Here is a 16561-nt window from a genome sequence, read left to right as displayed (position 1 = left end):
GTATTTCAACGCATTTTAGGGGTTTTGGCGGGGAAAATAGGTAAGGTTAGGTTAGGTTATTTATATTATTAAGTTAGTGGTATTTATATCGGGCTGACGATACTTGTTGCGTCAGGCTTGGTGCTGTCCTCTAAGTTGCGTTATAGATGGCCCATAGCTTTTTTTAGTATGGGGTTAGGGAGGCGCCGCGCGCCCCCAGCGCCCGAGTGAAGTGAGTGCGCGGCGCCGTCAGGCGCCAATACTTCGTATAAATTCAACTTTGATTAAGTCAACATCACACAGAAGACATATAATATGACATAGTATGTTTAAAAAAAAGCCTAAAAAGCGTTGAAATGCGGGGAAAATTTCCAACCCTTAAAAGTTAGTACTGATTTGCATTTCAGCCTTTTTCTTTTTCGTCATCAGCCCTACGTTATCCAAAAAGGATCGAAATCTAGGAATTTAAAGAATAGTCCTCGTCATCAGTCTTACCTCATCCAACATGTACACAAATCTCGAAATATGTCGTATTTTCCGTTGTAAAAATTGCTGGCAAGTAACAATTTTACATTGATCATATCTTTTTAAATAATAAATTGCGGTTAAAACCTTTTGCATTACTGTAATCCTTGACAAATAACAAACCAAAGAAAAACAAAAAAAAAACAAAAAAGTACCTATTGTTAAAAAATGAATTTCCATAACTCCACGAATAATGGTTTCCGACAAAAAAAATTTCAGCACGGATGTTAATATTTTCGCGAATATTAGTAGTTAAAGACTTGTTAAAGACTTATACTTATATTAATATTCATGATAGGTTTTAAAATGATACTTATTGCATATATCAGGTAATTCATCAAAATGATTAGTTTTCAGGTGAAGTTTATAAGGAACGAAATGTAGTAATAATTGGGTACAATAGCAGAGAGTGTATAGTATAGAGAGGCGCCTCTCTTTAAAAAATCCGTCGCATGATTTTTTTCGCTAAAATGTCCACTAGTCTTAGACGTTTGAGGGCGCTACTATTACCATTCGCCTCGAGCGGCGCGCGATTTAGGCATAGAACGACGCAAAAAGTTTCTTATTTGTTGGATAATTTAACATCAATAAATCTATCAATATGTATTTATCGGCGGGAAATTGTCCGTCAACCTAGAAAATTAAGTCTCGTTTATCTTTTTTTTGAAGTTTCCAAGGGATAAAGAACGGTGAATGCGCTTTTTTTTATTAGATAAGCTTAGGCCTTGGGTATTAGCCTAGCTGATTATTATTATTTTATTATAATATTAACTTTCAAACTTTTAGTTCTAAACTGGCTGCAAAATGTCAACAATGACCATTTATTACATAAAATAAATGAGTATTTGTACACAAACCATACACTTTGTTCTCTCTATTTTATTGACGACTAGCTGAGAAGCCCGGCCTCCGGCCGTGCTTTCAGCTAGTTGAGTAAATTGGGGTTTAGAAAACGGGAACCAAATGCACTTTACATTAAATATGCAAATTAAATTATTTTTAAATAGTAAATAGGATTTTTTTTAAATTGTAAACGGTTAATAGTGCAAAATATCATATCTTGTAATATTAACATATATTTGATTTTTTTGATTAGTTTAAGATGTAATTATGATAAAGCTTTTTGTACACAATATTTTTAGTTTCTCCGTTTGTAGTAAGTTTGTACAGGTTATTTGCAGCTCCAACTCTTGAGCACGCCACATAATGCATGGGTTTTCTAAATTAATTCCCTCAGTTTTAAGTGACTGTCCTTGCGCTTTATTAATTGTCATTGCGAAGCTAAGATTGATTGGAAATTGCAGGCGTTTAAAATCAAATGGCATATCGGTTGGTATTATGGGTATGCGTGGAATTAATACGGCCCGGGCAATGGTTTCTGCGTGACACAGATAAGAGGTGGCCTGAGAAAAGAAAACGAACGCAAGCGAAAAAGGTCGAAGGTCGTGCCATGCAGCAGCTAAGTGAGGCAATTAGAGCCAGAGAGATAAATTCCCGTGTCTCTTAATACCCGCGTCTCTTGACAGCGTGAGGTCAGGGGTTTCGGTCTTGCGGTCACCGGTTATTGGTCCCGTGGTCAAAAACTACGAAGGTTAGCAGTCTCAAGACGCCCCTAACACCTGACGACAGGGGTCACAATGCCACACGCCAAATTTCGTGCGAATCGGGCAATTATCTTGGGCGTGCATAGAAGGTAACAAACCAATATATATACATACAAACATCAGATTTTATTTATATAGATATATATACATACAAACATCAGATATTATATATATAGACTAGCTGAGAAGCCCGGCCGTGCTTTCAGCTAGTTGAGTAAATTGGGGTTTAGAAAACGGGAACAAAATGCACTTTACTGCTCCGGCCGGTTTCCAATCAATCTTAGCTTCGCAATGACAATTAATAAAGCGCAAGGACAGTCACTTAAAACTGCGGGAATTCATTTAGAAAACCCATGCTTTATGTGGCGTGCTCAAGAGTTGTAGCTGCAAATAACCTGTACATACTAACTCCAAACGGATAAACTAAAAATATTGCGTACAAAAAAGATTTATCACAATTACATCTTAAACTAATCAAAGAAATCAAATACAGGGTGTCCACTAAAAAACGATCCAGGGCGAATATCTCAGAAACCGTTTTCTCTAGGAATTTGAAATTTTTAGGTTACGTAGCTCGTGCAGGGGGCCAAAGAAGAATGATAACCTCGATGACCTTGAACCATGTCTTCAAGGTCATCCAAAAACTATATCGAGAACCGTAAGTGTTAGAAAGTTGGTTTCAATTAGAAAAGTGTTCCCCGTCACGTTTTATGCCTTCATAGCGTGAAAATGATCGGATTCGACCAATAGTAAGTCGAGAAAATTTGTACCAAAATCACAAAGGTCGTAAAAGGGAAAATTGCAAGACAGCGCTAATAACTCCAAAACAAGTCGTGCTACATTATCGAAATTTGCTAGACAATCGCATCATGGTAGGATATTTTAATATTAGGAAAATTGTATGACCTTGAACCATTGTCTTCAAGGTCATACTAAAATTATCTCGAGAACCATTACGTTTAGAGCAACAATTCCAATTAGAAAGTTGTTCTTCGTCACATTTTATGTATTAATAAGTTTAAAATATAATTTCTAATTGGAATTTTTGATCTAAACCTAATGGTTCTCGAGATAATTTTAGTATGACCTTTAGTGGACACCCTGTATATGTTAATATTGCACTAATAAGCGTTCGCAATTTAAAAAAATGCCTATTTACTATTTAAAAATAATTCGGCCGGGCTTCTCAGCTAGTTGAGTAAATTGGGGTTTAGAAAACGGGAACAAAATGCACTTTACAGTAAATATGCAAATTAAATTATTTTTAAATAGTAAATAGGAATTTTTTTAAATTGCAAACGTATAATAGTCAAAATATCATATCTTGTAACATATATTTGATTTCTTTGATTAGTTTAAGATGTAATTATGATAAAGCTTTTTTGTACACAATATTTTTAGTTTCTCCGTTTGGAGTAAGTATGTACAGGTTATTTGCAGCTCCAACTCTTGAGCACGCCACATAATGCATGGGTTTTCTAAATTAATTCCCTCAGTTTTAAGTGACTGTCCTTGCGCTTTATTAATTGTCATTGCGAAGCTAAGATTGATTGGAAATTGCAGGCGTTTAAAATCAAATAGCATATCGGTTGGTATTATCGTAGGCACCGGTATTATGGGTATGCGTGGAATGAATACGGCCCGGGCAAAGGTGTCTGCGAGACACAGATAGAGAGGGGAGGGGGTGGCCTGAGAAAAGAAAACGAACGCAAGCGAAAAAGGTCGAAGGTCGTGCCATGCAGCAGCTAAGTGAGGCAATTAGAGCCAGAGATATAAACTCCCGTGTCTCTTAATATCCGCGTCTCTTGACAGCGTGAGGTCAGGGGTTTCGGTCTTGTGGTCACCGGTTATTGGTCCCGTGGTCAAAAACTACGAAGGTTAGCAATCTCAAGACGCCCCTATAACCTGACGACAGGGGTCACAATGCCACACGCCAAATTTAGTGCGAATCGGGCAATTATCTTGGGCGTGCATAGAAAGTAACAAACCAACATAAATATACATACAAACGTCATATTTTATATATATAGATATACAAACATCAGATTTTATATATATAGATTGTTTCATGAATGTTAAAACAAGAAATAGACTAACAACTATTTTTGCAATAATGAATATCAAATTTCAGTTTCCCCTATGCCTATTTAAAGTTGAAAAACATCTACCAGGAGAACTTTCGTCTTAATATTTATTAATAATTAATTATTCCAATAAGAAAACACGTTGGCTACACACTTGGGCTACACACAGGGCCAGAGCTAACGGGACAAAACAAATTATCCAATTGCAAAACTGAGCTTGCTCTAATGAATCAAATTATAAAAACGGGAATTTAAATTTTAAGTAAAGACTTTCGAGAAAATTACTTTTGGTTATATTCGTCAAAGATGAGGAAATAGCGATCATCTGAATTCTCAACAATTTTGGGCAGCATACAGAGCTGCAGATTAAAATTGCCACGATGATTTGGATAACTTCATTTTAAACAGATTCCTTTAAGAAATCAGCTCAAGGGCAGTGGCGTAGCTGAGAACTCAGAGGCCCCCAGCAAAAATCTCTATGAGGCCCCCCCTTTTTAATTTTTTTATGGTTAGCGGGGTCGCTCCCCGAAGGTCGAGGCCCCCCCTGAAGCTCGAGGCCCCCCCCCCCGCGCCGCTGGCCCTGCGGACCATCAGCTACGCCACTGCTCAAGGGCCACAAGAGGATTCATCTGATTTTGAAAAATATGGAGTCTTACAAGTTCATTGAGAGTCCTTACCTGCTCAAAGAAAATGGCCACTCCTTAGTTATATATTAAGATACCTAATCCATCGCTGCTTTTAAAATCACCAATGTTCTCCTTGCATCAGTCAACTAAGGCAGGACAATCCAATTCTTGATCCAACTAATTTGCTTGCTTATTTTAGGGCATACAAATGCAAAAAAAACCCTTCTTTTGGTAGCATCATTGTACCTTCTGCCAATTTCTTGGAATTTGTAACAAAGGTAAATGAGATATTTGACACCAGTTTCAAACTATTATCACACATGACAAATGTGAAAGGACGCGTACAAAGATTCATAGCAGGGAGAATTGACAAGAAATGGTTCCCGGCTCCTGAAGAATCAACATGCGCAACTGTGTATCTTTTTCTGTGGAGTTCTGCATAAACAGTACCCTTTAAAAACAAGATCTTGATCACCAATATACAAAAGCACAGAAAAGATTTGACAGAAAACTATTAAAAATACAACACTGAACGTTATTTATTCATCCAAAGATATTCGTATTGAACTACTATTTAGTTCATATTTACATTAGTTATAAAAAGTAATTATTTTATTTTAAATTAAATTATTATTATAATTTATTCCACTCCACCCTAATTTATAAAATTACTTGTTAGAATTCTTCAGTTACTGTTTATCTAAGACTTGGCCTCCCTAACAATTTCTCGTGATTTTTTATAATTACTAAAAATATTAGAATTTTTATTATTGAAATAATGTAATTAGAAAATTTTTTGAACTTGCATCTCACATTTCTAATGATATCCACCATTGTTTTTTTGAAGAATTCAAAATATCAATTGAAGAAAAATTGGTTGCAACTGTTTTGATTTTTTTTATAATTGAATTTTCCTGTGGCGCCATCGAACGTCTAAGACTATTATAACCAGTCGTCTGCTTCTTCTAGGCGCTCGTAATTCAAAAACATACGATAAAATTTTAACATTACGGGAATAGGAAGAGGCGCCTCTCTATACTTTACACTCTCTGACAATAGTCAGCTCTAGGATGAGAAAGTCCATAAAATAATTAGGACTGAAAAAAAGGAGATCTATTGCATGCTGCGTCATTAATCATTGTTGAAAAAAATAATTATGATTAACAGCAAGTTTAAAAATAATCGTTGGCTACGTTTTAAAACCAGTACTTTAACGTTTAAAAAGTTCTTAGGAAATAATTGTAGTGTACTGGATAACGACAAACTAACGTTGATTTAATACCGACTAAATTTAGAAGCAAATTATCCGTTAACTTAATTAAAAATAAACGATAATACTACGTAGATACGTAATAAATATTTTAAGTTAAGTAGTGGTAGATGTGTACCTTATTTATCAACGTAATAAGATCGTAGATTAAAAACTACTTAAATACGATAAATCTACCAATCTCAAACGTTGCCTTTGCTACCCGGGAGGATCCAGTTGAATTTTTAACATGAAATTAACGTTTACTTTTAGTTTAACCTCAAATGTTACCTCTAAGCAACTCTCAATTAGGTATCTTTCAAGTCCCCAGAAATGAATATCCCCATATGAGACTTAAGTGAAGTCTTAAATTCTAACCCATAGTAAACTCTCTATTAAGACTCTTTCAAGTCCCCAAATATTAGTCTTCGAATATGAGACTAAAGTGAAGTCTTAAATTACTCTTATTTTAATATAATATTGTACTCATAATCAACTCTTTATTAAGTCTCTTTCAAGTCCCATTAAATGAGTCTTCAAATATGACATTAAAGTCTTATAGGACTCTTATTTTTATTTAATATTCTAACCCTTAATCAACTCTCAATTAAGCCTCTTTCAAGTCCCCAAAAATTAGTATCCCCATATGATTCTAATGTGAAGTCTTAAATACCTCTTATTTTATTATAATTTTGTAACTTATAATTAACTCTCAATAAATCTTCTTTCAAGTCTCCAGAAATGAGTCGTCCTATACTGGAACTAAAATGAGAATCATTTAAATATTTAATAATAAAACGCTTTTATTGAGACTAAAATAGATTTTGTTTAGGACCCACAATTCTGGTCTCAGATTTTTATACTTACATAATACTTTAAAATTCTTGATCCTACATTGAGACTAATTGGCGACTTAAGTAAGACTCCCATTTTGGTAAGGATCGTAAGAGTGTGGATAACGACGACAATGTGACACAGTGAAATAATATTTCAAAAACTTGTCCATTAAAGGCAGTAAGTTGATGATGTGACAAGGAAATGCATATCGCTCCACCAGGTTTAACAGAAATTAACGACGATTAGCGCTAGGTACTTTAATAACAAGTCGAAAGCAATTGATAGCAGACGATTTTTACCTCACCGGGGAACTATTTTCCCTAGGAGGGGTTTTACAATATGCGAATGTGTCGGGAGGGTTTTGAACTTGGTCCCTCCTGCTTGGCAGGCGAGTGTCCTACCTCAGAACCACTGAGGTGCAATTTTCAGAGAGTGACTCCATTTCATCAGTCATAGCGTCAGTCCATTTACTAGAGTCCTTAGATGCAATCGCTTCTGTATATGTTCTAGGTTCTTCTACGCACAGCATAGTTGCCTGTGAGAACTAACTCAACGGAGATGGCTTATCTCTTGCTCGGCGCTTGATAGGATACTCGTTCCTGGTCGTCTCAGAAACTACTACTGGTGTATCGTTTTTACTGGAAACTGTATCATCTTGAGCGTCGTCGGTCTCTTTACCGTCTCCCCCTTCCAGGGAAATAGATGCAGGACAAACAGTTTTCTCCAAGTCGAAGACAACGTCGCGGCTGAGTACCAGATGATTCGACTCTCGAATCGATATACGAAAACCATCAACATCCTGGTTGTACCCAACCATTAATTCTCTGACCCCTTTCGGGTCCCACTTTTGACGTCGTACATCTGGAACCTTGACGTAGCAGATTGTCCCAAAAACTTTGAAGTCCAAGACTCTCGGAATCTTCAATAAGAATAGCTCGTAGGGGGTTCTTCTGTTGACTGGACTGGTGCCCACTTGGTTCAAAACGAAAACAGCCATATTGACCGCTTCTGCCCATAGGGTTTTGGGTAAGCCCTTGGAAATTAGCATGGTCCTTGCTAAATCTAGTATCGTACGATGGCTACGTTCGGCGCATCCATTTTGTTGAGGTGTATACGGGCTGGATAACCGAAATTGAGCGCCAATCTGTGACAGCATCTCGGCAACATCTTTGTTGTCAAATTCTTTTCCACCATCTGTAAGGACTGCTTTTATAGGATATCTATGAGCTTTTCCACGAAATGTATGTCATCACGAACTGATTTCTGCACCTGGGACTTCTCCTTGAGAAAATATACCATCCTGAATCTGCTGTAGTCATCGGTGAAACATGCAAAGTATTTAGCGCCACCTAAAGACAAAACTTCCATGGGACCGCAGACGTCAGCATTGACTAATTCTCCAATCTGAGTTGACCGTTGCTGTCGACTTTCGAATGGATGACGTGTTTGCTTTCCCTTCGTACAGGCGTCACAGAGACTATCGCTGGCGTGATAGTTGATGCCCATTCTGTCAAGGACTGATTTGACCTGTGATTTGTTGATATGGCAAAAGCGTTCATGCCAAAGCTGTAAAGAATTCGTGACTGCGACATTTGCTTCCTTGGTTCGAATACACACATTGAGGGTGTAGAAAACATCATTATAGTCAGCTACCAGTTTGACTGCTCCACCACGAAGAAAGTGCATCTGTGGGCCATCATCCATAAAGCGTAGTCCTCGTTCTTTGGCGGATTTTATAGAATATAAATTGCGTCGGAGTTCCGGAACATAGAGAACATCGGTTATTTTTGAGAACTGTGCCTTTCCTCTTACATAAGCATCGACCTCTATTGATCCTTTACCAAGAGCTTTAATTTGAGATCCGTTACCCAGAGTGACAGGTATAGGCGTTGAGAACTTCTCGTACTCTGTAAACCATTCGAACTTGAAGGACATGTGACTTGTCGCCCCGGTGTCGACTATGAAAGCCTCTGACGGATCTGCGCTTGCTCTCGCTTCGCCAACTAACAGCTCAGCTGTACTCACAGAAGTCTTGGAACTGGGCAACCGTTGTTTTCTCCTGTTTTTCAAGGCCTTGCAGTCACTTCTATAGTGTCCCCACCTCTTGCAATGAAAGCATTGAATGTTCTTTTTACGATTTGCATTTGTTCGCTGAGTGGACGAAGTTTCGGCGTCCAAGTCGGTAGGGTCTTTACAGGTCTTGTCACATCTTTGTTGCCGTGTACCTCCTCTATTTGTCGTACTGTGAATCTTTGAGTATAATGCATCTTCATTGACAGCTGATGACTCTTCTCTTTGGCTTGTTCTAAGCGAATGTCTCTTCTCAGCCGCGATGAGAGTAGATAGAAGAGTGTCGAGTTGGTGATCAGCTGCTGGTTAGGTGAACCAGAGTTCGTTGATGGTATCGAACTCTACTGGTAGACCGTGAAGAATTTTGACATCAATACTGGCATCGGGTGGTTTGATTCCAAATTCAACCATACGTTCTGCAAGCTCCCGGACTCTAGTAACGTACTTAGCCATGGGTTCCTCTGGACCTTTCAACATTGATCTGGACCATTCGAATTGAAGGTTTAAGGCCTCTTATTCCGTTTTCGGTTCGTACGTGGAATGTAAAGCCAGCCACATATCTCGTGCATTTGAATAACGGCGTATGATTGGAAAGTCACTGGGATCGACCATTTTTGCAATTATGACCTTTGCTGCTCTGTTTCCTTTCTCAAAAACACTCATCTTCTTCGCATGATCTGCCGCATCTGCAGTACTTGCTCCGGAAGCCAATGGCAGAGGAATAGTTATTTCTCCGTTAACTACTTCATAGGCCCCGGGTTTATCCATCAACAGTATTTGAACGCCAAACTTTGAATTGCTCCAATTCGAGGAACCCTGCAACTTTTGAAAACCGGCAATGTCCTGCTCTGCCATCACGGTACCGTTGAAAAATGACTACTGAGCGTTGCCAACCAAAAGCGGATTGACTAGGCGAACTTCTACTGAAGGAATACAGTACAGCGACAACCTGATGACTTCAATATAGCACGTTTTGATGTAGTTAACCAAACCTAACAGCAACCACGCTCTACTACCAAGTTGATACTCACAACTAAATACTGGATCTAAGGTAATAGTTAACTATTACCTTAGATCCAGTATTTAGTTGTGAGTATCAACAAGCATAATGGAAAATAAGAAAATCAACTTAAGCGGACGCATATATAGATAGTTAAGAGTTTTAAATCTTAGTCCTTATTTAAATACAATGTGATTTCGTGTTAGATTTAAATTATTTCGTAGAGGAGTATAATAATGCCACTTGTCTATTTAATAAAAACAAATATGGCAATCGAGATTTGCACTCAGGTCCTTCTTCTTGTTAACCGAGTGCTCTACCACCGAGCCACCTACAATATTACGGAACCATGATATATGTTATTTATTAATAATCAACAATTACTTCACTGGATGGACCAAAAGCAGAGTCTTATGCTATTTTCGGTTGAATTTTTATATTTATTTACCAAACGAGATAACGAGTTGTTTTGTTTTGCAATGTCACATCGGTTCACGTCTTCGAATTGTTAATAAATATTATCATAGACAAACCATTGATAAATAACAGGATAAGATTAAATTTACCGTGCTATTTAGTACAATAAAACAACCAAGTGACGCTAGCATCTCCTTTAAAAAAAAACTTACATAGGCAAAAGGCTGAGTCAGCCCTCCTGTTATTTATCAATGGAAAACTCTCTCGAGGAGAAGTACAATTTACCTTGCTAACTTGTTTTATAGGATTAATAATCCCTTTAAAGAAAAGAAGGTTTGGAAATCGTTGGAGCATTTCCGTTTCATTTACGCACTTCCAGTCTCAAAAACTGTAGATGTTTTTGTCACGATTTCTAGTCCTTCACGGATAATTGCATTTGCCTGACCGCGTTACGTGCCATTTCGGATTTTTACCAAACCACTTGTTTGATGGCGAGCTAGTGTGTAACGCTGGGACCGTTGGTTTTGGTACTCTCTTTAGAGATCTATCTGTTCATATCAGCCGTCGTAGCAACTATTACGCTGAAAGGTTTTGTTGAACGTCTATTCTGTCTTATTTCGTCAAATTGGTAAGCTCAAACGTTATCGTACTCTTTCCATTTATTGAAAACAACAGAATTATCACTCATAAACGGAAAATCTAAATTTTGTATTATGTTTATGCGGCTGATGAGGAATATTAAACAGTATCATAAAAAATTAACTTTGGAAAAACCGAAAATGCCCATCGAATATTTTATGAAACGTATGATATTTCGAAGAAACAATTTTGCTTAACATAAACAACAAAATATTCTTAGGAGTTTAACACTTTGTATTAAGCTATTAAAATAAAATATGATCCTATGTCAGAACATGCGAAGTGGTTACAGAATTGCGCATTCTGAATGCGCAATTTTAAGACCTCTTAAATTAAAAACTCTGCTATTGATCTCGAAGCAATCTCCAATAGCGTTAACAAGAACATATTAGGTAAACTGAGAACGGATTGGTCCACCTTTACGAGCCGCTAGCTGGATCTACAACAGAAGCTTTTGTTTTCTCCGTACGAAAAATATAAAATTAACTTAATTTTTATTTAATTTAACTGAGCATCAATATAAATATTAAAACTTTTAGCCATGGTTTATTATAAATTGTTGAAGTAGCAGCTTTTTTTAAAATTTAACAATGAGCATCAATAGCTAGACAGATAGCACGTGGGAATTGCGAATTTTAGTCTGACCAACACGAACATTTAAACAAAAAGATTCTTGGTATTAGAATGGCTTTACCAAACGATCCCTGTGATAGGCTTCAACATACTTTAATTGTTGTAGCGCAGGGCTAACGCCCTGATGTAAAACAGGATATGATGTCGTTGTGAATAAGCGATAGCATAAATTGCAAGATATACCGGGTAAAATTTCTTTCGGGAAACATTTGAGCGCCATCAAACAGTAAAAAATTTGAAAAATAGTCACGTGGTTTTAAAATTGCTTTAAAGTTTACCGTTGAACAGCGACTTCCAGCTTCATTGAACAAATCTTTAATAGTTTAACTTTTAAAGAAAGTCATAGTTAAAATTTTGTGGTATGTTATGTTTTAAAATACTTATACTTTTTAATAGGAAAAACAATAATTTATTAAACTTAATTTAACGACGACTCGGGTACTATAGTATTATTATTTTATTAGTCGTCATGTTAAGTCTCTGACTAGAAAATTGTAAAAAAATTAAAGACTTAAGACTAGAACACATTTTTAACCTAGGCTTAGTGAAGTAGCCGCTATTTTTGACCCCGGCCAACCTCAACCTCGATCGTGGAAGCGCGTTATAGAAGTTGGCAGTGCTTTGACAAATTTCCCGTAACATTTCAACAAGTTAGCTAAGACCAAAACAATTTATGTTATCGCCTATTGTAGCTACCAGCAGTCTTTAGGCTCATTAACACTATCCAACTTTAGTCAGCTGACAAGCTGCCCGATTTTTGTCTGACGACAAGTCCAGTAATGTGAATGCTTCACGCGATAAGATTTTTGTCGGGGAAGCTTCCGACTTTGAATCGGGAAGAGAGGTGATTAAAATCAGGCAGACTAGCTAGTCAGGTGGCAGCAGCCAATAGAAACCAGTGAGCGGTCGACGTTCAATTTAGGTTTTTTTTATAAACTTTTCGACGTATTGATTCTTGTGTGGAGAAAGTTGAATAGTAAAAGAAACCGTAAGTTTTATAACTATTTCTTTCCCTTTTTAATTATAACAGAATTAATCTTATCGCACATTCTTTTTCACCTTTGGTTTATTTACGATCGAAACAATACCAAATAAAGAAATTTTCTTTTTTCATCAGACTCCATATTTATTATCACTCAAAACAGTAAATTTAACCAGCCACAATATTGAGCCATGGCTAACATAGCCAAATCAGAAAACAAGCGAGACAGCTTCTACCTAAATTTCCTTTCTCTGATTGGTCAATGATATAAAAACGACCGCATGCGTCTAACGTTCGAACTAAACGACCCGACAAAACGCATTCAACACCAAGCTGACGAGTTGGATAGAATGAACGCAAAAGCTGACCTGACTATATAGTCGGGCTGACTAGTCAGGTGACTAAAGTTGGATAGTGTGAATGCTTCTTTAGATTTATTAAGCTAAGTTCTAGATAAATAAAAATTTAATAATATATTTATAATTAAAATCTTGCTAACCAATTTAGTGTGCTATGATTGCTATCATGAAAATATTTATCAGTGCATCACTATTGATTCTTCTCGTCTTGAGCTCTGTCACCGATGGATCAGCGTTAAGAGGTTTGTTAAGTAAATGAGGTTTCAACAAGAATATAACTCGTCCCGTGGTTGGATTAAAGACGTCCTTAAACGATACACTTAAAAAATTGTTTATATATATATATATATATATATATATATATATATATATATATATATATATATATATATATATATATATATATATATATATATATATTTTATTTCCCGAAATAGTGAGTATTGTAGAACCCATAGAGTAACCCACTCACATAGTGGAAGGCTATCAGCGAAATTTGTTAACACTTTTCGTACGCATCGTCTTGTTTGCGAGGCGTGAAATTAAGAAGTTGGCCTAAAGTAAATGCACAATATTTGGGTTAATATACGAGGTGATACTCTAAAAAGTAAAAACAACACCATCGATCATTGTATTCTATATATTCACGCCTCAAAACCAGGTAGTCTGTTAAAATTTATGTTTTATGCGCTTTCAAAGGGCCTTCCACTCTATGTTAGTGGTTTTTTCTATGGTAAAACATTTAAGGCAGTTGTATAGAACCCTAAAGGGAATAGTTTAACACTTTATACGGAGTAGTTAAATATTTTCTAGGAAGTATTGAAGAACCCTTAAGACAGTACTTTAGTACCCTTAAGGCACTAGTTTAACACTTAAAACGGACTATGGTAGAACCCTTAAGGAAGTAATTATATACATTATAGTTTTGAGTCATTGTTAGGCTATATGATTAAAATTGATATTGTATGTAGAGACACGATACTACGTGACTTTGATAAATAATTGTTTAATTAAAACCGTAGTTTAAAAACATTACATTTATTTATTGTAGCCTGACGAGGAACCACGGTTCGAAAGCTCACGTAATAAATAAATGTAATGTTTTTAAACTACGGTTTTAATTAAACAATTATTTATCAAAGTCATGTAGTATCGTGTCTCTACATACAATATCAATTTTAATCTTAAGGAAGTAGTGTAACAACTTGAACAGATTCGTTTGGGTCCCTGGAGGGAGTCGTTTTGACCATTAAGGAAAAACTAAGAACCCGGAGCGGAGTAGTTGGATACCACAAACGTTGCACTAAAGGAACAAAAAAGTAGCACAAATGCACCCCAAAGCATGTAAATAATCACTTTAAAATGTAAAATTATATTTTATATGTAGCTTAACATCCTTTTTAAACCTGTTAAGGAATTAAATATGAGACAAGAAAGAACGCTTTAAAATTTGAAAATAAACCTTTTTTGAAGAGTGTAATGCGTCTCCTACCAAGATGTAATTGACACGGTATGAGAGTGACTGCTTTAAGAATTGTCAAACTTTTCTGATTTATTTCACGTGATACAATGCTTTTCGGATATACCACGACATTCCATACCAAAGGTGTTGCTTGAACAGTTTAATTATTTATAGCCAGGCAATGTGATGACTCTACTGATAAGATCCTCGGGAATTTTTTTAAAATTTTCATTATCGTTGGATCATAGAAACGGTTATCAATTCCATTTGCTGTTGAGACATGGACCGTTTTATTCTGGATTCAATAAAAATAGTGAATTTATGGCTCGCTTGGTTACTCACTGCTTAAATAAATAAGGTTTAGAGAAGGTAAAGGATAATGAAAGGTTAGCTTTAGCTTATATAAGGTTTAGTTAGGTTTACGTTCAGGTTCGGTTAGTATAGGCTATTACTAAGGTATTTTCATTGAACCGTTTTTCGGGTAGCTTGAGGAGAAATAACCAATGAAAACTGGGAACCGTTGCTTCCATTAGTCCCACTTGAATTGCTTTCCGTTACGAGAGTATATGTTTATATTCCTTACCAAATAATGACGCCATTCAAAGAATTTAGCCAACAGACGAGTACTGAAGCCGAAAGTGTTACTCAAAAACTTTCAACTAGGTCATTCGTGTTTTAAAATGAACAATATTATTGTAAGAGAAAGAATTTCTGTTTTTATAAGATATTTAACGTGATATGAATAATTTTAATGTTAATTGTGGCTTAACCTTTTACAGAACAAAATTTTAAGCCATTGAGGAATAAAATCAAAGAAGCTCTACTTACCAATGCCAACTTGAAATCATCCAATAATGTTCGACTCTATGCCAAAAAAGATTGCATATCGTTAATAGTTACTTGCTTACTTGTAAGTGTAAATTAGGGCCGCAACCTGTTAAAATATTTAAGTTCCATAGTAACAGTAATGTTCTAATAGTTTATAATAGTTAAAATATGTAGTTTTGAACCGATAACAGTTTTAAATTTGTTTGTTTGTGGCATTTGTATTTTAATTATATTATTATTATTATTTAATAAGGCTCTTATTGAGACTAACATTAGGCTCAAAAGTAGTCATCAAGTTTCAGTATGGGAGCACATCTGCTGGATTTTACTATTTAACCAAAAATGCAATAATGTAATCTAAAGAAGAAAGGCAATATTGAAAAGATCTGCGAGCATCATGGTCGCTTAAGGTAATGTTTTTTAAGTTAAAGAAAGTTAAAATAATAATGGTAGTCCAGCAAAATGCAGTTATTATGGTTAGGGCTCGGAATTCTGTTGTTATTCAGCAATGTTTTCATATTGTCAAAATAAGTTTGCATTTCGATTTCAATCGCCGACAAACATAACCCAAGCTTCCTATAACAAAAAAATTCAATAAAAAAATTGAGATTTTTAATTAAGCGCTACTCACCAAATCGATAAATTGTACTTTAAAATTGTTATTTTAAAGAAATTACAAGAGGTATGAGACTTTTTTGACCTTTACTAAAAGCGCGTTAGTTTAACAAACTGTGACGAAGCGAAAACGATTAACCCTACGATTTCTTCCCATGGAACCTTGGATGAAGGTAGTCGCCAGGTCCTTATTTTGTTTTAGACGTAGTTTTCTTATTTCTATACTATTTCTGCCAAAGTCGCCTCATTTGTAATACATATCGATATTTTTAAATTAACCTTTGGTGATTTAAGCTGTCTTTATAAGTACCTAGTTCAAATATTAGATATAGAGTTGATTCAAGATTTCCTGCATTGAATCGAATTTTTTTACTTAATTAAAAACTTTTTCCTAAAATTTAAGCATTTTTAGTAACATCTTGTTGAAACCACGGTTTTCGAAACCGTTACCATTGGGCCATTGACACTTAAAGCAATCGGTTTTTTAGAGGAACTAATTTAATTTATTGATAAATTACTTATTTATTTGCATTAATGTCATCACACCAATTATGTACAGTCCCGGACAAAAGTTCCGGGCCGTTTAGGTTTTGTGGATATTTTTGTGTAGTTCGAGCTAGAAATTTCAGTGATAGCTTTTTGGAAAGAACCT

The sequence above is a fragment of the Leiobunum rupestre genome, chromosome 8 (genome assembly GCF_980474605.1).
Source record: "Leiobunum rupestre chromosome 8, qqLeiRupe1.1.hap1, whole genome shotgun sequence".
Taxonomy (NCBI): Eukaryota; Metazoa; Arthropoda; class Arachnida; order Opiliones; family Sclerosomatidae; genus Leiobunum; species Leiobunum rupestre.
This window is presented reverse-complemented; position numbering follows the sequence as displayed.